At 44.7% G+C, this 15,518-nt stretch overlaps 1 protein-coding gene across 3 annotated transcripts in view; it reads left to right on the forward strand.

Moving 5' to 3' along the window:
- MYLK (myosin light chain kinase) overlaps positions 1 to 15,518 on the forward strand; it is a 325,439-nt gene that overhangs the window by 235,636 nt on the left and 74,285 nt on the right. The gene's annotated exons all lie outside the window — the stretch shown is intronic.

Raw genomic sequence — 15,518 nt, forward strand, 5'->3', positions numbered from 1 at the left:
CATTAAGTGTTTCTAATGGAGCCACAAAATACTATAATCTGTTTTAAAAAAGTCTGCTTTTCCAGCAAATGGAGTGCTAATAACTTATTTTAAATTTGCCCAGTACAATTTGATACTGCTCTGTAAGTATAATAATGAACAATCCTTTGTATTGTTGATTCATAACAAGGCTGTGTTTACCGTGTAACCTCAAGCTGTTGTGTCATGATACACGCTGTGCATGAATCCTAAAAATGTACTGTAAATGCTGCTCCCTACCCACAAATACACGTGGCCTTCTTTAAAGGTGGACCTGCACATTGGGCTACGCCTGTCAAAACACAACAATTTGAGGGTCTTTCCCTTAGTATGCAATCCTGATCTGGTGCAAGCACACATAACTCCATTGGCTTCAGTGAGGCTCTACTGATTTACACCAGTTGAGGATCTGACCTTAAAGGAACAGTAAGTGTTAAAAGGGACAATCAGCTTATACTTTACCTTCAGCAGAAAAGAAATTTACAAGGAATTGGATGTTCAGATCCCTTTGGCAGCTTTGAACATCTCAGCCTTAAGTCTCAGATAGGCAGTATACACATCTTCCTGACATTCCTGGTTATGTTCATCAGTAGCAACACATTTAATATATAAAACTGATTCAGTACATTTACCATTTCAGACGTGAGCTGAAATCCCTCTCAGGTAATGTACTAGTAAGAATCATTGCCATTTTGAGAGACAATGGACTTAATGTGTTGTGGATGTGCATGTCGTTAAAGGATCACTTTTACAACTGCGAGCGTCCCTCAAGAATGCCAGTAAAGTAAGAGGTCCAGTCTAAACAGGGGTTAAGTTGTGCTCTGATCTCTTTTGGCCCATGTCACCTCCTCAGTCCTAGATTGCCATCTGTAGTGAGGTGGGGTGACCTCCGTCTGAGCCAGAGTCAGAGGGCTTTAGTCTGGTTTTGGCTGTGGGCGCTTGCATCAGCATGTTTCGGTGGGATCCCTGCTGATCCAGTGGTAGAGTCCTCCGCCACTGTTAGGGGCCCTGAGTTGGGACCTGATGGAGCAGAGTGGCCTGGGTGCCCCACCTCCTCCTGCCAACCCCACTCCTGGGATGGCAAACTTCCCAATTTAGGCTGAACTGCCTGGGTTTCCCTATAACTGTACGCTGCCTGAGTGCTTGCCATCTCTGCCCTGCCTGAGGGTCAGACGCTATAGATTGCTTAGTGGCCCTGCCCTGCCTGAGGGCCAGAGTCTGCACAGACTGCTATTTGCAAATCCCCTGGTCAACAGACTGTGATCCGTGCAACGTAGTGATGTGGTGTGGCCTCCCTCTGAGCCGGAGAGGGAGGGGCAACCACCACTGCACTACACTTCGTGGAGAATGTGGGCAGCAACCCGCCCCTGTGAAAAAGGGGTTTTCAGCATGGCACGACGATGGACATGGATAAGCTTATCAAATACCTGGCTGAGAGCCAGCAGCAGCAACAAACGATGCAGCTCCAGCAGCAGCAACAGCTAGTGCGACAACTGGGAGCCCAGCAACAGGTCCAAGAGTTGGGGGCCCAGCACCACGACCAACAGCAACAGTGTTTTTAGCAACTGAAGGCCCTGCTGCCCGGCCGGTGTGGGGCCCAGCTGGCAGTAGCCGGCCTCATTGTCCCCGCCATACCGGTGTGGCTAGCCAAGACGGGGACCGAGGACAACACAGAGCCTTCCTCATGACCTTTGAGTGGGTCACTGCAGTTGTAGGGTGGCCTCCAGAAAAATGGGCCACCATCCTAGCCCCATACTGACGGGGGTGGTTCAAACCACCTACTGCGAGCTGCCAAATGACGAGGCCTGTGATTATGGGCAGGTGAAGGCTGCCATCCTGGATGCCCTGAACATCATTGCAGAGACCTTCCAGCAGCAGTTCTGGTAGAAGGTCTACCCACTGGGCGCCCAACCCCACATCCTGGATGAGGAGTTGAAGGATACCTGCTAGCGGAGACTGCAGCCCAAGTGACAGTCCATGGGTGACATCACCGAGCAAATCATGCTCAAGTAGTATGGACACATCCTCCAACGCCGAGGGAGAGCCTGGATCCTCTAACACTGGCTGGCTACACTGAGTACAGCCATCACCGTGATGGAGGACTTCCTGGCTGCCCGGACCCAAATACCTGGCTCGGCCATCCCCAGCCCTGAGATGAAGTCTGGGCCCCATGCCAATGGGTAACTCGGCCCCCAAAGACACAACGGCCAGACGAATGACAACCCACGGTGACGTGGGTCCACATACCAGGAGACCCCAAAGCGTCATGGCCAGAGTGGCAGGCTGCCGCCCCCGAGTCCGCCCTGTCACCCTGCCAAAGTTCCAACCTAGCCAGGGTGCCCAGTAATGGGGCCCTGCTTCTTGTGTGGCAGATTGACACCTGCGGTGGGAATGTCCTGAAATGGACTACAGTTTTGGTTGGGTCTACACAGGCAAGTCCTGGGCATGCTGGCAACCCACTGCCAAGCTCACAAACCCCATCGAGGTCAGATGGATCCAAGCCACCAGCCTCATTGACTCAGGCTGCTGGCAGACCCTCGTCCACCGAGAACTTGCCCCGGATCCCGAACTGGCTCTTGGTGAGATATGGATCCGGTGTATTCATAGGGACGTGAGGCCTACCCCAGTACGTGAGTGAACCTGATCATATATGGTGTGACTTGGGTGATGACCGTAGGGCTGGGCCCCATACTAGCCTACCCCTTTAACTTTGGACGTGACTGATGGGAGTTTGCTTGTCTGCTCTGCACCCCCACAAACTGGGTCTGGCCCCACGCAAGAGGCCCTTGAGGGGGATCCACCAGGGAGCCAGGCTGCTGAACAAGGGGGACCTGACCCCAAGAAATCACTGACCCTGATGCTCAACCAGGGTCCCCCAGGGGACGCCGCCACCCCAACCATGCTCACTGATTTCAGTCGCAATCAGAGAAAGGACCCCACTCTCCAGCATGCCAATGAGCAGCTAGCCCAGGTCGATGGCAGCATAACCAACCCCTGGTGGGCAAACCACTGGTCCTGGTTCAAGCTGACTGGAGACCGACTGTACCATGTTGATCAAGACCACTGGCAGGCTATCTTGATACTCGCCCATGACATCCCTGCAGCGGGCTACCTAGGGCAGGAGAAGACTCTCGCTCGGGTTTTGACCCATTTCTTTTGGCCCATGGTCCATCGTGAGGTTAAGGAATGTTGCAACTTGTGCCCCAAGTGTCAGCTCGCGTCTCCCCCGGGGGTACAGAAGGCCCCCTTGGTCTCTCTACCAATAGTTGGGACCCCCTTCAAGCAAGTTGCAATGGACCTGGAGGGACCCCTCCCAAAGAGCAACATTGGCTACTGGTACATCATAGTCCATCAGGACAAGGCCACCCTCTTCCCTGGAGCCATCCTCTTGAGGAACACGACCACCTGCACCATTGCTGTAGAACTGGTGAAGGTCTTTGCCCAGGTGTAAGTCCATTGCAAGATCCTCACCGGTCAGGGTACCAATATCGTATCCAAGCTGCTCTGACAGATGAGTATCCTCTTAGGGATCAAGAAGCTACAGACTTCGGTGTACCACCCTCCAAACCAATGGCCTGGTTCAACCGGACCCTAAAGGGAATGCTCTGGAAGTTCCCCCTGCAGGACTTCCACCAGTGGGACCAACTGATACTTCCCTCACTGCTAGCTATTCAAGAAGTGCCCCAGTCATCCACGAAGTTCTCATCCTTCAAACTCCTGTGTGGCCAGCAACTCCACGGACTATTGGACCTAATGAGGGAGGCCTGGGAACACAATCTGTCGACAGCTCAAGGACTCTTACAATATGTCCTACAGTTACAGGAGCGACTGGCCTGGTGGGGACTTCGCGAAAGAGAACCTACAGGTTGCCCAAGGGGTTCAAGAATGGGCCTACAACCAGTAGGCTGAAGCTTGCTCCTTTCATGCTTGGTGACCAAGTGCTTCTCCTACTCCCCTCAGAAGAGTCAAAACTCCTGGCCCACTGGCAGGTTCCCTACAAGGTCATTCTTCACGTGTGTCCCATCACATGTGAAATTCACCAACCAGACCAGAAGAAGAAAAAACAGACATACCATGTACATTTTTGAAGCCCTGGAAAGATTGCGAGGGCTGCTGATCTCCCCATACCCTTGCCCCCCCAACCCAGCACTGGGGCCACAGAGGCCACAGGCCCCAGAGGTTCACACTGATGGAGAATCATAATTGGGTGATATGCTGATGACCAAGCAGCAGAAGCAAGCCCACTGTCTGTTAAGGGTCTTCCCCAAGACTTTCACCGCAGCACCAAGCCAGACCACCACCACTCAGCACGTCATCCTGACCACACCCGGCAAGGTGTTCATGAGGGCACCTGGCTCCTTCACCGATGAATGCAAGAAGTCATGGAGGAGGAAGTCCATGTCATTGAATGATTGCAGAGCAAGTGGCACAGCCCCATCATGTTCGTCCTAAAGCCCAAAGGGACCCTCCAGTTTTGCACAGATTTCTGGAGGGTGAATGCAATTTCAAAGTTCGACACTTACCCCATGCCTTGAATCGATGAGCTCCGCAACTGTCTCGGCAAGGCCCGATATATAACGACTCTAGATCTCATGAAGGGGTATTGGCAGGTCCCCCTGGACCCAAGCTGTAGGGAGAAGATAGCATTTGCCACCCTGTCTAGACTGTATCATTTCACATAGCCTTCACAGAGTCCTGGTGATGTTCCAGAGGTTGATGGACTACCTCCTATAACTCACACAGCATACGCAGCAGCCTATTTGGCTGATGATGTGATATACAGCCGTCGCCGGGAAGACCATCTCAACCAGGTGGTGGCCATCTTCTGGGTCCTGCGCACCACTGGACTCACCAGAAACCAAACAAAATTCCATTTATTTTAGGCATTTTAGGGTGATAGGATGGCAAGAAACCATCTACCTAGGATACACTCTGGGCCAATGATAGGTACGCCCCCTTGTGGGGAAGGTCCAAGTGCTCCAGGACTATCTGGCCCCGACCACAAAGAGGCAGATGTGGCAGTTCTTGTGCTTAGTCAGTTACTGTTGATGATTTGTACACCACTTTGCAGCAATTGAGGCTCCCTGACTGAACTCTTGACCAAAGCCAGCCCCCGCCAGGTACAATGATTGGCAGAGTGTGAAGAGGCTTTCAGGACCCTCAAGGAGCACCTGTGTTGGGAGCCAGTACTGTACTATGACTTTGACCATGAATTCATTCTTCAAACCAACACCTCATGGGTGGGCGGCTCAGAGCCGTCCTTTCCAAAGAGGTAGGGGGCAAAGAATACCCGTGGTGTACCTCAGTCAGAAGCTGTTCCCAAGAGAGTAGAAGTACTCCATCATCGAGAAAGAGGCCCTTGCCATCAAATAGACCATGGATGCTCTGAGATACTACCTCCTCGGAGCCCCCTTCATGCTGGTTACCAACCATGCCCCCCTTAAGTGGCTAGACTGTTTGCCAGTTCTGCCCTGCCTGAGGGCCAGAGCTCTCATAGACTGGCTATTTGCTAATTCCCCTGTCAACAGACTGTGATCCGGGCAATGTAGTGATGCCGTGTGGCCTCCCTCTGAGCCAGAGGGGGAGGGGTAACCACCACCACACTACACCATCATGTTACAATATTAGGCTAGCTGTACCCCTGCCTGCAGCTGTATTTTTGGTTTAACTCTGTGTTGTTTGTATTGTTTGAAGATGGGTTTACATGGACGTTTACTGAAAACTCGTTTTAAAAACCCTTCATTTAAAAGGGAAATGTGCTAGTTGGTCTAATTTTATGTGAATGTCTGTTTCTGAACGTAATGACTATCCCAGTAGCTTTAAGTGGATTAATGGCCCAGTGACTATTACTCATCATTCATACTGGTAATTAATAGTCATTCATGAAGGCAATACATTTGGTCAGGGAAAGAGAGCGTGAGCATGGCATTATAGTCTGATGGTTAGGGTACTCGCCTAGGGACAGCCAAGTTCACGTTCCTGCTCCAACGACTAATTATTTATAAAAAGTGGAAGAGCTTCAATAAGCGAGACTGAGACAAACCCATACCAGAATATACTATAGCCCAGTGGCTAGGTCACTCTTCTGCAGTGTGTGAAACCCAACTTCAAATCCCTTGTGCACGTCAGGCAGAGTGAAGACTTGAACCTGGGTTTCCTACATCCTAGGAGAGCACCCTAATGACTGGGCTAAAGATTATAAAGGAGGTTTTCCTGTGTCTCCTGGCATTGCAGCAGGATCCAGGACTTGCCTCAATCCCATCCCAGGGCTTCATAAAAAAAAATCACCATTAGACCAAGTGGCCAATGACATTTGTAATGTCGCGGACATCCTGTTCCCCCAGAGTGCTGCCATTGGCCAAGGTCAACAGCCATCTTCAACCTCATGCTCCTCACCATTTGGTTTAAAAGGAGACTTCAGAGAGAATGTCATAGATTCCCTATGTGCCTGGGACAAGAGCCATTTTCCCATTGTATGATTCTTCACTGCCTCGGCCTTCGTTTGTCACTTACACCTGAGTAAAATGCTAACCTATAAAATGCTACCAGATCAGGATGGTAATGTATTACATTCACTTCCCACTGGTGCCGGTAAGTACACAAGACCATGAAGAATAGGAAGCTTGCAGAGTTTAATACAATTCCTTGCATTCCTGGAGCAGTCACATTGTCAATGGATAATGCCTGGGCCACCAATCTTTGTCATCATAACTCTTCAGTTGAAATGCTGAATTAATAAACCTCAGCACTCATACAACACTATACAGCTGAGAAGCCACCTAAAAAGATGTGGACTCCTAATTCCCATTAAAATTAATGGGAATTGGGCAACCAGATCCCCAGTGTGGCTTTGAAAATCTTGGTCTACATCTCCAGTGTTTTATAAACATTAACTAATCTTCACACGCCCTATCAAGATGAATGTTGTCCTCTCTTATGGAGTGGGAAACTGAGGCCAAGACATTTAAGACCACCATATTCAAGGCTGACTAGCAATTTTTTTGGTACTGAATGCAAATTGTCATAAAGGGATGGATTTTCCAAGGGTGAGTACCCAGCATTTTCTAAAATTGAGGCCTTTTATGGTGTCCTAAGTAAGGTGTCCAAAATATCTAGTTTCTTTAAAAAAAAAAAAAACTGGCTGAAGTGACTTGCCCAAGACCACACAGTGAGCAAGTGGCAAAGGTGGGATTAAAACCCAAGTTTCCTAACTCCCAGGCTTGTGCTCAGTCCACTATACCACAATGGCTCTCCAAAGTGAGCTTGTTAAAAAGTTATGAAAAATAGCTCTTGTCCCAGAGCTGATTTTCAGGGCTGAACAGGTCTGCTATATGAAAACATTTCCTTTATTAAATACCAAAAGAATCAACCAAAAAGAAGTGTGTGATAACACCTGGATGCTGTTGCAGAGGTTTCTGACTGAACCAGTGTTTAACAATGCAACAACACAACAAACAGCTAGTATGCAGTAATCCGGGCATTGATTCACTCTGAAATGGTCTAGAAATTATCCCCCCTCTAAACCTACATGTATGAGAAGAATGACACATTGTGAGTGTCTTGAAAGAAATGCCTGCTGTATACTGTAGGCATATTTCACTGCACTGCTTTAAGCTAAATATTAAGGAATGGTGATTATCTCTTCTCAGCAGATGAAGTAAAATTCAGGAGCCAGGTGCTGGATTCTCCCATCCCAACTCTATGTGTTACACCTGTAACTCCCATTTACACAATACACATTGAAGAGATGAATCAGATCAGGTGTGACTTCTCCTTCTGCTCAGTGAAAATGCTTTGTGCTGTCTCAGAGAAAATATTGTGTCTATTGATTTCATTTGTTTGTTTGTTTGTTGGGAAAGAACGGGCTCAAACTACAGTATTTAAAAATATCTGGTATCCTGCTGAAATAAATCTTTATACCTGCTACTAGATGAAATCTGTGTGATTTCACATCAAACAAATATTATGCTTTCTTTTGCTGACAGTTGTTAACAAAATGTCATCACGACACTATCCAGAACAAACTCTCTGGAAGGCTCCAGCCTTATCTTACCAGATCTGATTTCTCAGCATTACTGTTGCTTGGATGGAATGCTGAGCAGCAGCATCATTGGGAGACTATGTCATAAATGTAAATGTGTCAGGGGCTCTTTTATCATGTTACGTATTTATCTCCACAGCACAGAGGATTCAGAGCATTTTAATTACTGTGGAAGAATCAGCAGTCGATGACCAAGTGAAAAGCACCGTTACTTGCTCTTTACTAAAAGAATCTTATTTGAGAATCCAAGTCTGTAGGGGCCATTTTAGGTAAACATCACATTAAAGAAACAGACTTGACATGTCTGGTTTGGAAGGTATTTAATCAAATCATAAGACACTTCAGTTTATTGGCTCTTATCCATTCCTTGTCAAGATGGAATGTTGTGAGTTTTGTGAGTGATTACGACAGTGTAAGTACAAACCATGGCCACTAATGCATATTTCTCCCTTATAAAATGAAGTGCTTCCACATCCATTTGCTCTGTCACTCTTCCAAGCTCTTTTGCTTCTAAATAAAATTTGCCCAGTTACTGTCAACGATTCTTTCCTCTTCTTGTGCGGAGGGAGAAACTAATCAGATCTGAGAAATTAGATGCCCCTAGATCAGGACAAAATTATGCAGGAAAAATATCAAACTAGGTATTTTGCTGTTCCAACAGGCAGTGATCTCCTCCTAACAGCAATTGTATGAATGCTGTGTGTTGAGGGAGTGCAAAATGTGTTAGTGGAGAACTGTGCGTTAGAAATGGATGCAGGATTTTGCCGTAAAGAGCAAATCCCGTGCCCTGTTCAAGTAACTGGGCCCAGGCGGCACTGTGCAGATACGGCAAGGGGTGGAGAGGAGGATGAATCTGTTGCAATGAGGATTGTCCTCAGTCCCCAGGGGAGTGGGGAGCATATTAAGGGTCCAAGAAAGGTACTCCAAGCCACTTTCCTAGCTCCTCCCTTTTCCAGGATGCTCATGCCCCACCAATTGCATGCTGCCATGTAGAGAGTTCCCCAAAACGGCTATGTTCTGTGCGGTAACTTCAAAGCATTCAGCACCCCACTTTGGACACCAGTGGATGGTGTAACCATCCATTAACTGGAATAACCAGTTCCATTAGCTGGGAAGCCTCTTTCCCCATAGACAGAGGGACTGGATTTGTCCCTACATGCAGCTGAAATCTGCTTCCTTAGTGTATGTGAATAAAGAGGACTCTGAGCCGTAGCATTCAGATCTGGATCTGAACTTCCCCAGAGCTCAGGGCATTCGGAGCAGAAGTTTCAGTTTAGCACACCTGGGTTGGGACACATGGTAAACAGTTTTGTGACACTGAGAATTAGTCAAACATAAGCTATCTGAAATAAAAAGGCATAAGAGACTCAGCTTGTTGAGTCTTTAATTGGTGCCTCCATTTATAATCCGAATCCAGTTAATGTATATATAAAGCAATAGAGAGAGAGTCATGTATTGTGTAAGTTATTCCTACTTGGTGCCTAGTTCAGCACCATCTAATATATGCCAGGTATGCTATTTGAATCCCTGCCAAGTTACTTTATAGTTTATGCCATAGTGACATTTTCTAACTGAGTGAATATTGGCAAAGAACTGTATTTTCCATGGGCTTTGCTTACAGTCCATCCTACATAACTGTTGCCAGAAGAGGAGTGACTTTTATTAATTGTCTTACATGGAGAAAAATGAGAGTTTCTGTCCAGAAATAGGTTTTTTGCAAGATGGGCCTGAACCAGAGAGATGCTACGCTCTGTAAATTGCCAGTGAAATAGTTTAATAAGCACATGAGAACTCTGTCATGTAATAGAAACATAAGACTAGGTTTTCAAAAACAGGAGCCGAAATCTGGGCTCCTAAATCTATTCTTAGACTTAATAAGTGCTGAACACCCAGCCACTCTCACTGAAATCCCTTGGAGCAGCTGAATGGTCAGCATTTTTGAAAATCAAGCCCCATGTAGCTAGGAGTCTAAATTTCATCTTAGGAACACAGCTTTAGGCACCTAATTCTGCAGGCTTGGCCATGGCATCTTAGCACCAGGTCTTGCGTAGCTGAAGTCAGTGAGGGTTGCACGGCATGTGAGGACCATGAAAACTTCTCAACCTTGCTCCTGCTGAAGTCAGTGGTGTAGGGTCAGGTCTGAGGAGCCTATATTTCTATTTCATGCGAGGTTTCTTATATATTTACTAGCCTTGGTTGAATATGTTTTCAGGAACAGCCAGTGTCCTATCTAAGCTGTTTTGAACCGGTCTTCTCACCTACCCTGGCTGTTAAGAAAATAATCTCTCCTACTGTATTTAATCTTCAGCGTTATCAAGGCTCGGAGTGTGTTAATGTGTGTTTGCTCTTCTCTCTTCACTGGAAAAGTCTGTGTAAATTTCCCCAGATTTCTTAAGGGAGGTTGGTGAAAAAAGTAATTTTGGATCTGTCTTTACATTTTTAGAAGCGAGATATGGGATTTTCCCTTGGATCAGCCAGTCAGTTTTAACGAGAAAATAAAAGCTATTTATAGAATCTGCAGAATCAAAAATATGGTGTACCACAAATCTCTGGCCTGGATGGTAAATCAATTATTCTGTCCAGATTCTGTTTGTCACCAAATTTAACTCTTTAATTCCTAAGTTAATATGCATTTGTTTCAAAAGGTGGTGAGAAAATTGCTGCTTGAGAAATTGTGAATTTGTAGCTGTTTAGTTTTCAACCCTCCACTACTGTTTCTTGACTATTAGTGGGGTTCTCTTGTCACTGCTGTACTTTCCTTTCCAGCTCTTTACATGGGTTCTTATATTCATGTATCATGGGACAGCAATAAATTCCAGAATAAGATGACACGACATTAGAGCCGAATCTTACATGCCACATTCTCCAGTGGTGACTGTGCTATAGGCATTTATAGGTGACTGTGCTATAGGCATCTATAGGTGACTGCTATAGGCATCTGTCTGTCACCAATCCACAGAAGATATGACTCTCTTGCAGTCCAACCTAGAATGGCTTGGGTGTTTAGCATAAGCTGTTAGCTACTTACGTTGTTAGGTCAGGAGATCCCTTGTGTGTCAGCCAAGATGGTGGTCCTAACAAGTGCTTTTTGAGTTCTGTCTCTTATTTTATATATCTCTGTATATTTTTGTATTTTAAAATGTGATGTTTTTGCATGTTTGATCTAGGAGATAGAGAAGGTTATTCAACCTTTTGTGTTTTAAGAAACAAAAGTGTTGTAATGTTTCCATTTGAATGTATTTGTTGCTAATTGGTGAAGGAGTAAAAGGCCAGCTATTAGGTATCAGGTGTTTGATGTCACTTTCTCCAGTTGATTATAGCAGTTTTCATCCCCATAACTTTTCTCAATTTGCTAGGGAGCTCCTCTGCTAGTGTTTTCATTTCTGTTCTTTGTCTTCTGTTCCTTACTGTTATGCATAATTGATAATGTATTATAAGGGACCATAGATGATATTTTAATATAAAAAGTCAGTAGAATTACACCATGAAAATATCTGGCCTAAGGAAAGAATAGGGATTTAGTGGCTAGTCATGGGACTGGGACTTAGAAAATATATGTTTAATTTCCTGATTGCAAGTTCTTTAAGACAAGGCCTGTCTCTTACTATGCGTTTGTATAGTGCCTAGCACAGTTGGGCCTGGGCTGCTACTAATAAAATTAAATAATAATAATGCGTCATCAATTACGTTTATAAAACTGCCCGAGTCTTTTCATTCAATTCCAGTGTCCTCCTGAGTAACATTTTTTCATTTGCTAATGCAGTTTCTTTAGCATCTATCAGTACCAAATGCAATTTATGTATCCACCGGTAGATTGAAACTGTAGTATTGCAGATTCCCAAGATATCTTGAAGGGGGATGTGAGACTGACCAAAAGATCCTATTACTCCTAATATCTAGAGAAGTTTCCTATCCAAGTTACCTTTTGCTCAATTCCTTTATTTCAGGGAGAATGTGATCCACAATTCTTAATCCCTGTACTGTAGCACTTTGTAATGGCCAAGGGGAGGTGAAGACTCTTACATATTTAGGGCTAGTTTATGCTGCTCCAAGAGGAGCCCTGGGAAAGGCATTGCACCTTTAAGGAATCATAAAGAAGGGAGGTGGAAGGATCCAGGCTTACATTTCACCACACCCATTTGCTCATGGTGTGGAGAGTCTCAAGCCTGTAGCCCCTGCTCCTTCCCCACCCTGACCCATGGTTGGATTATGTCCTGTGCAGCTGTGCAAAGAGATGTGCACTACGTCTCCTTACTCTGCTGCTTGGATGCGTACGATCATGGTACAAACATAAGACTAACTGTACTCTTTGAGCATCTGCTGAAGTCCATTCCCTATTGTGGACAGCTCTTAAGCATGTGCTTAACTTTAGGCATGTGCTTAAGGCCCATTAAAGCCAGTGAGAGTTAAGCACATGTTGAAAGTCCTGTCCTAAATAAAGATGTTTTCTTGAATTGGGGATAATGTGATGGGCAGGCTTCACCTGGACAACCAAGTGTCCATGCTGAGTTACATTAGCTTTTTCTTTGATGCTTTCTGAAGGCTCAGACTGTGCAAAGAGCAGTTTCCGGGGAGGTGGGCTCTGACTATTTTTAGTAAAATTCCTAAAAAGGGAAACAACAAAGAAAGAAAGTTTTCCAAGCATCTATGCTCCCACGAATTTAAGATCAGGGCCAGGGAAATAGCCTGACCAAAAGTTCCATAGATATCAGCCGACAGAGGAATCTTTCCCTTTCAACGTATATCCTCTGACTGGCTCAAACAAACTCCCTAACAGGCAAATCTGTCTATGAAGTTATGTAAATACCAGCCTGGCGCTGTTTACATTATGTCATTTCTGGAGGCTGTTTCATTTAGGGAGAGAATATCGTGTCCTTTTTCCTCCTCTAAGCGGGAGTTCTGCTTCAGCCCCTTTCAATGTATATATCAGGAGAAAGACATACTGTATTTTCTAAACAGCTGAAGCAGGCTTGAACCAAATAACTAACATTTTCCAAGAGACTCAAATATTTTAATGAAAACAATCATTTTGACCTTGTCAACTTGGCCTTCTTTTTGTAAATGTCTCCAACAGCTATGGATAGAAATTTGGTTTTGCTCTTTGCAGAAGCCATCCAGTGTGAGCTGGAGCTTTCAGGGTGAAGTCCAAGAACAAAGAAGTAAATTCTGTTAGTGAGGACAGATATAAGCTCTGTATCTAGACATGTATGCATGCACTCCTCCCAAATTGCCCCAGCTTTTTCTTCCTGCCCAGGGCTATTTATGATGATCAGGATCATTAATCAGCCTTCCAGCTATCCATACCCACCCAGTCTGTGTCCTTTTGATGAAATGCAGTGGCAGTCTGCACGTCTTTTGTTAAGTACAAGTAATGTTCAGGATTTTTTCAGCATCTGTATATTATACTAAACACAGCAATCCCAGCTGAGTAACGTGATGGGTTTATGTTCTCTGCTCAGCTGATATGGAAATCCTCATTCATGAGAGAGCCTTTTAAACTGTCCAAACATGGCCCTTAATACTCACTGGGATAAGCACTGTGCATTAGTTTCACTTGTAGTGTAAATGTAGCAGATGACGGTTCATTATACATCTTCACCTATATATAAATGCTGTGCATTTCCAGTGATGAAGTGACTATCACTGGGTTAAGTTATGAATGAATTAATAATGCGGAGTGATGTGATTAAGCACTCTTGTTTTATGAACTGAGTGGCTGGAAGTTAATAGGCAGAAGGAAGTGATAGATGTGTATGAATATGTATATACATACGCTGTGTGTGTGTGTGGGGGGGGGGTTATATATCTCCTTGAAAGTACTGTATGTGCAAAGCTAGAGAATGAAACATAGGCAACCAGGAAAAAAATCTGGTGAGATGTAGTCAGATTGAATCTCACAAAAACAAGAGAATTCAGAAACAGAAGTGACTCCACTCATCACCCTACCTATTAGACGGGATATAGCAGCATGGATATAGTTTGTCATGACTGTTCACACGTATCTGACATTGCTTATCATAGATCATGTTAGGTCAAAGCCTTGTGCCTTTCCTATTACTTGCCCTGCACTGGGGTTTCTGAAAGTTGGCAATTGTACCTTCAACGCCGGACAGCAGTTGGCAAATTGTGCTCATTCATGTTCAGTGAAGTCCCTTGATGCCATTAGTGTGAGATTTGCTACAGTATGTAGCCAGTGAGGTCACTTTCACTGCTTTAGCTTGCATTTAAACCCCGTATTGTTCTAGGACAACAGTTAACATTAATTTCACTCTCAATTTAGAGTACTCACAGGGGACAGGGAGAATCTGATGTGCAGTGCAGCAAACGGAATAATATATACCTATTATAAACCAATATAGTTCAATAAGTGTACATGGCACTATACGCCAATGAAGTTGTGTTAAACAAATAACAAAGAACGCAATCCACAAACAAAGGAAAGAGAGGATAGGACTAAATGGTCATTTTTCAGAATGGAGAGAAGTAAATAGTGGTGACCCCCCAGGGTCTGTACTGGGACCTGTACTGTTCAACATATTCGTAAATGATCTGGAAAAAGGGGGTAAACAGTGAGGTTGCAAAATTTGCAGACGATACAAAACTACTCAAGTTAGTTAAGTGCAAAGCAGACTGCAAAGACTTAAAAAGCAATCTCACAAGACTGGATGACTGGGCAACAAAATGGCAGATGAAACTCAATGTTGATAAATGCAAAGTAATGCACATTGGAAAACATAAACATAAATATATACATATAAAACATATAAAATGATGGGGTCTAAATTAGTTGTTACCACTAAAGAAAGAGATTTTGGAGTCATTGTGGATAGTTCTCTGAAAACATCCACTCAATGTGCAGTGGCAGTCAAAAAAGCTAACAGAATTTTGAGACTCTTTAGGAAAGGGATAGATAATAAGACAGAAAACAACATATTGCCTCTTTATAAATCCATGGTATGCCCACATCTTGAATACTGCATGCAGATCTGGTCACCCCATCTCAAAAAAGATATATTAGAATAGGAAAAGGTACAGAAAAGAGAAACTAAAATGATTAGGGGTATGGAAAAGCTTCCATATGAGGAGAGATTAATAAAACCAGGACTTTTCAGCTTGGAAAAGAGATGACTAAGAGGGAGATATAACACAGGTTTATAAAATCATGACTGGTGTGGAAAAAGTAAATAAGAAAGTGTTATTTACTCCTTCTCATAACACAAAAAATAGAGGTCACAAAATGATATTAATAGGCAACAGGTTTAAAACGAACAAAAGGAAGTATTTCTTCACACAACGCACAGTCAACCTGCGGAACTCCTTGCGAAAGGATGTTGTGAAGGATGCTGTGAGGTTAAAAAAAAAAAAACTAGATAAGTTCATGGAGGATAGGTCCATCAATGGCTATTAGCCAGGATAGGCAGGAATTGCTGTTTGCCAGAGGCTGGGAATGGGCAATGGG

Source organism: Emydura macquarii, unplaced genomic scaffold, assembly GCF_026122565.2.
Source record: "Emydura macquarii macquarii isolate MOO-44397 ecotype Brisbane River unplaced genomic scaffold, CSIRO-AGI_Emac_v2 contig_1253, whole genome shotgun sequence".
Lineage (NCBI taxonomy): Eukaryota > Metazoa > Chordata > Testudines > Chelidae > Emydura > Emydura macquarii.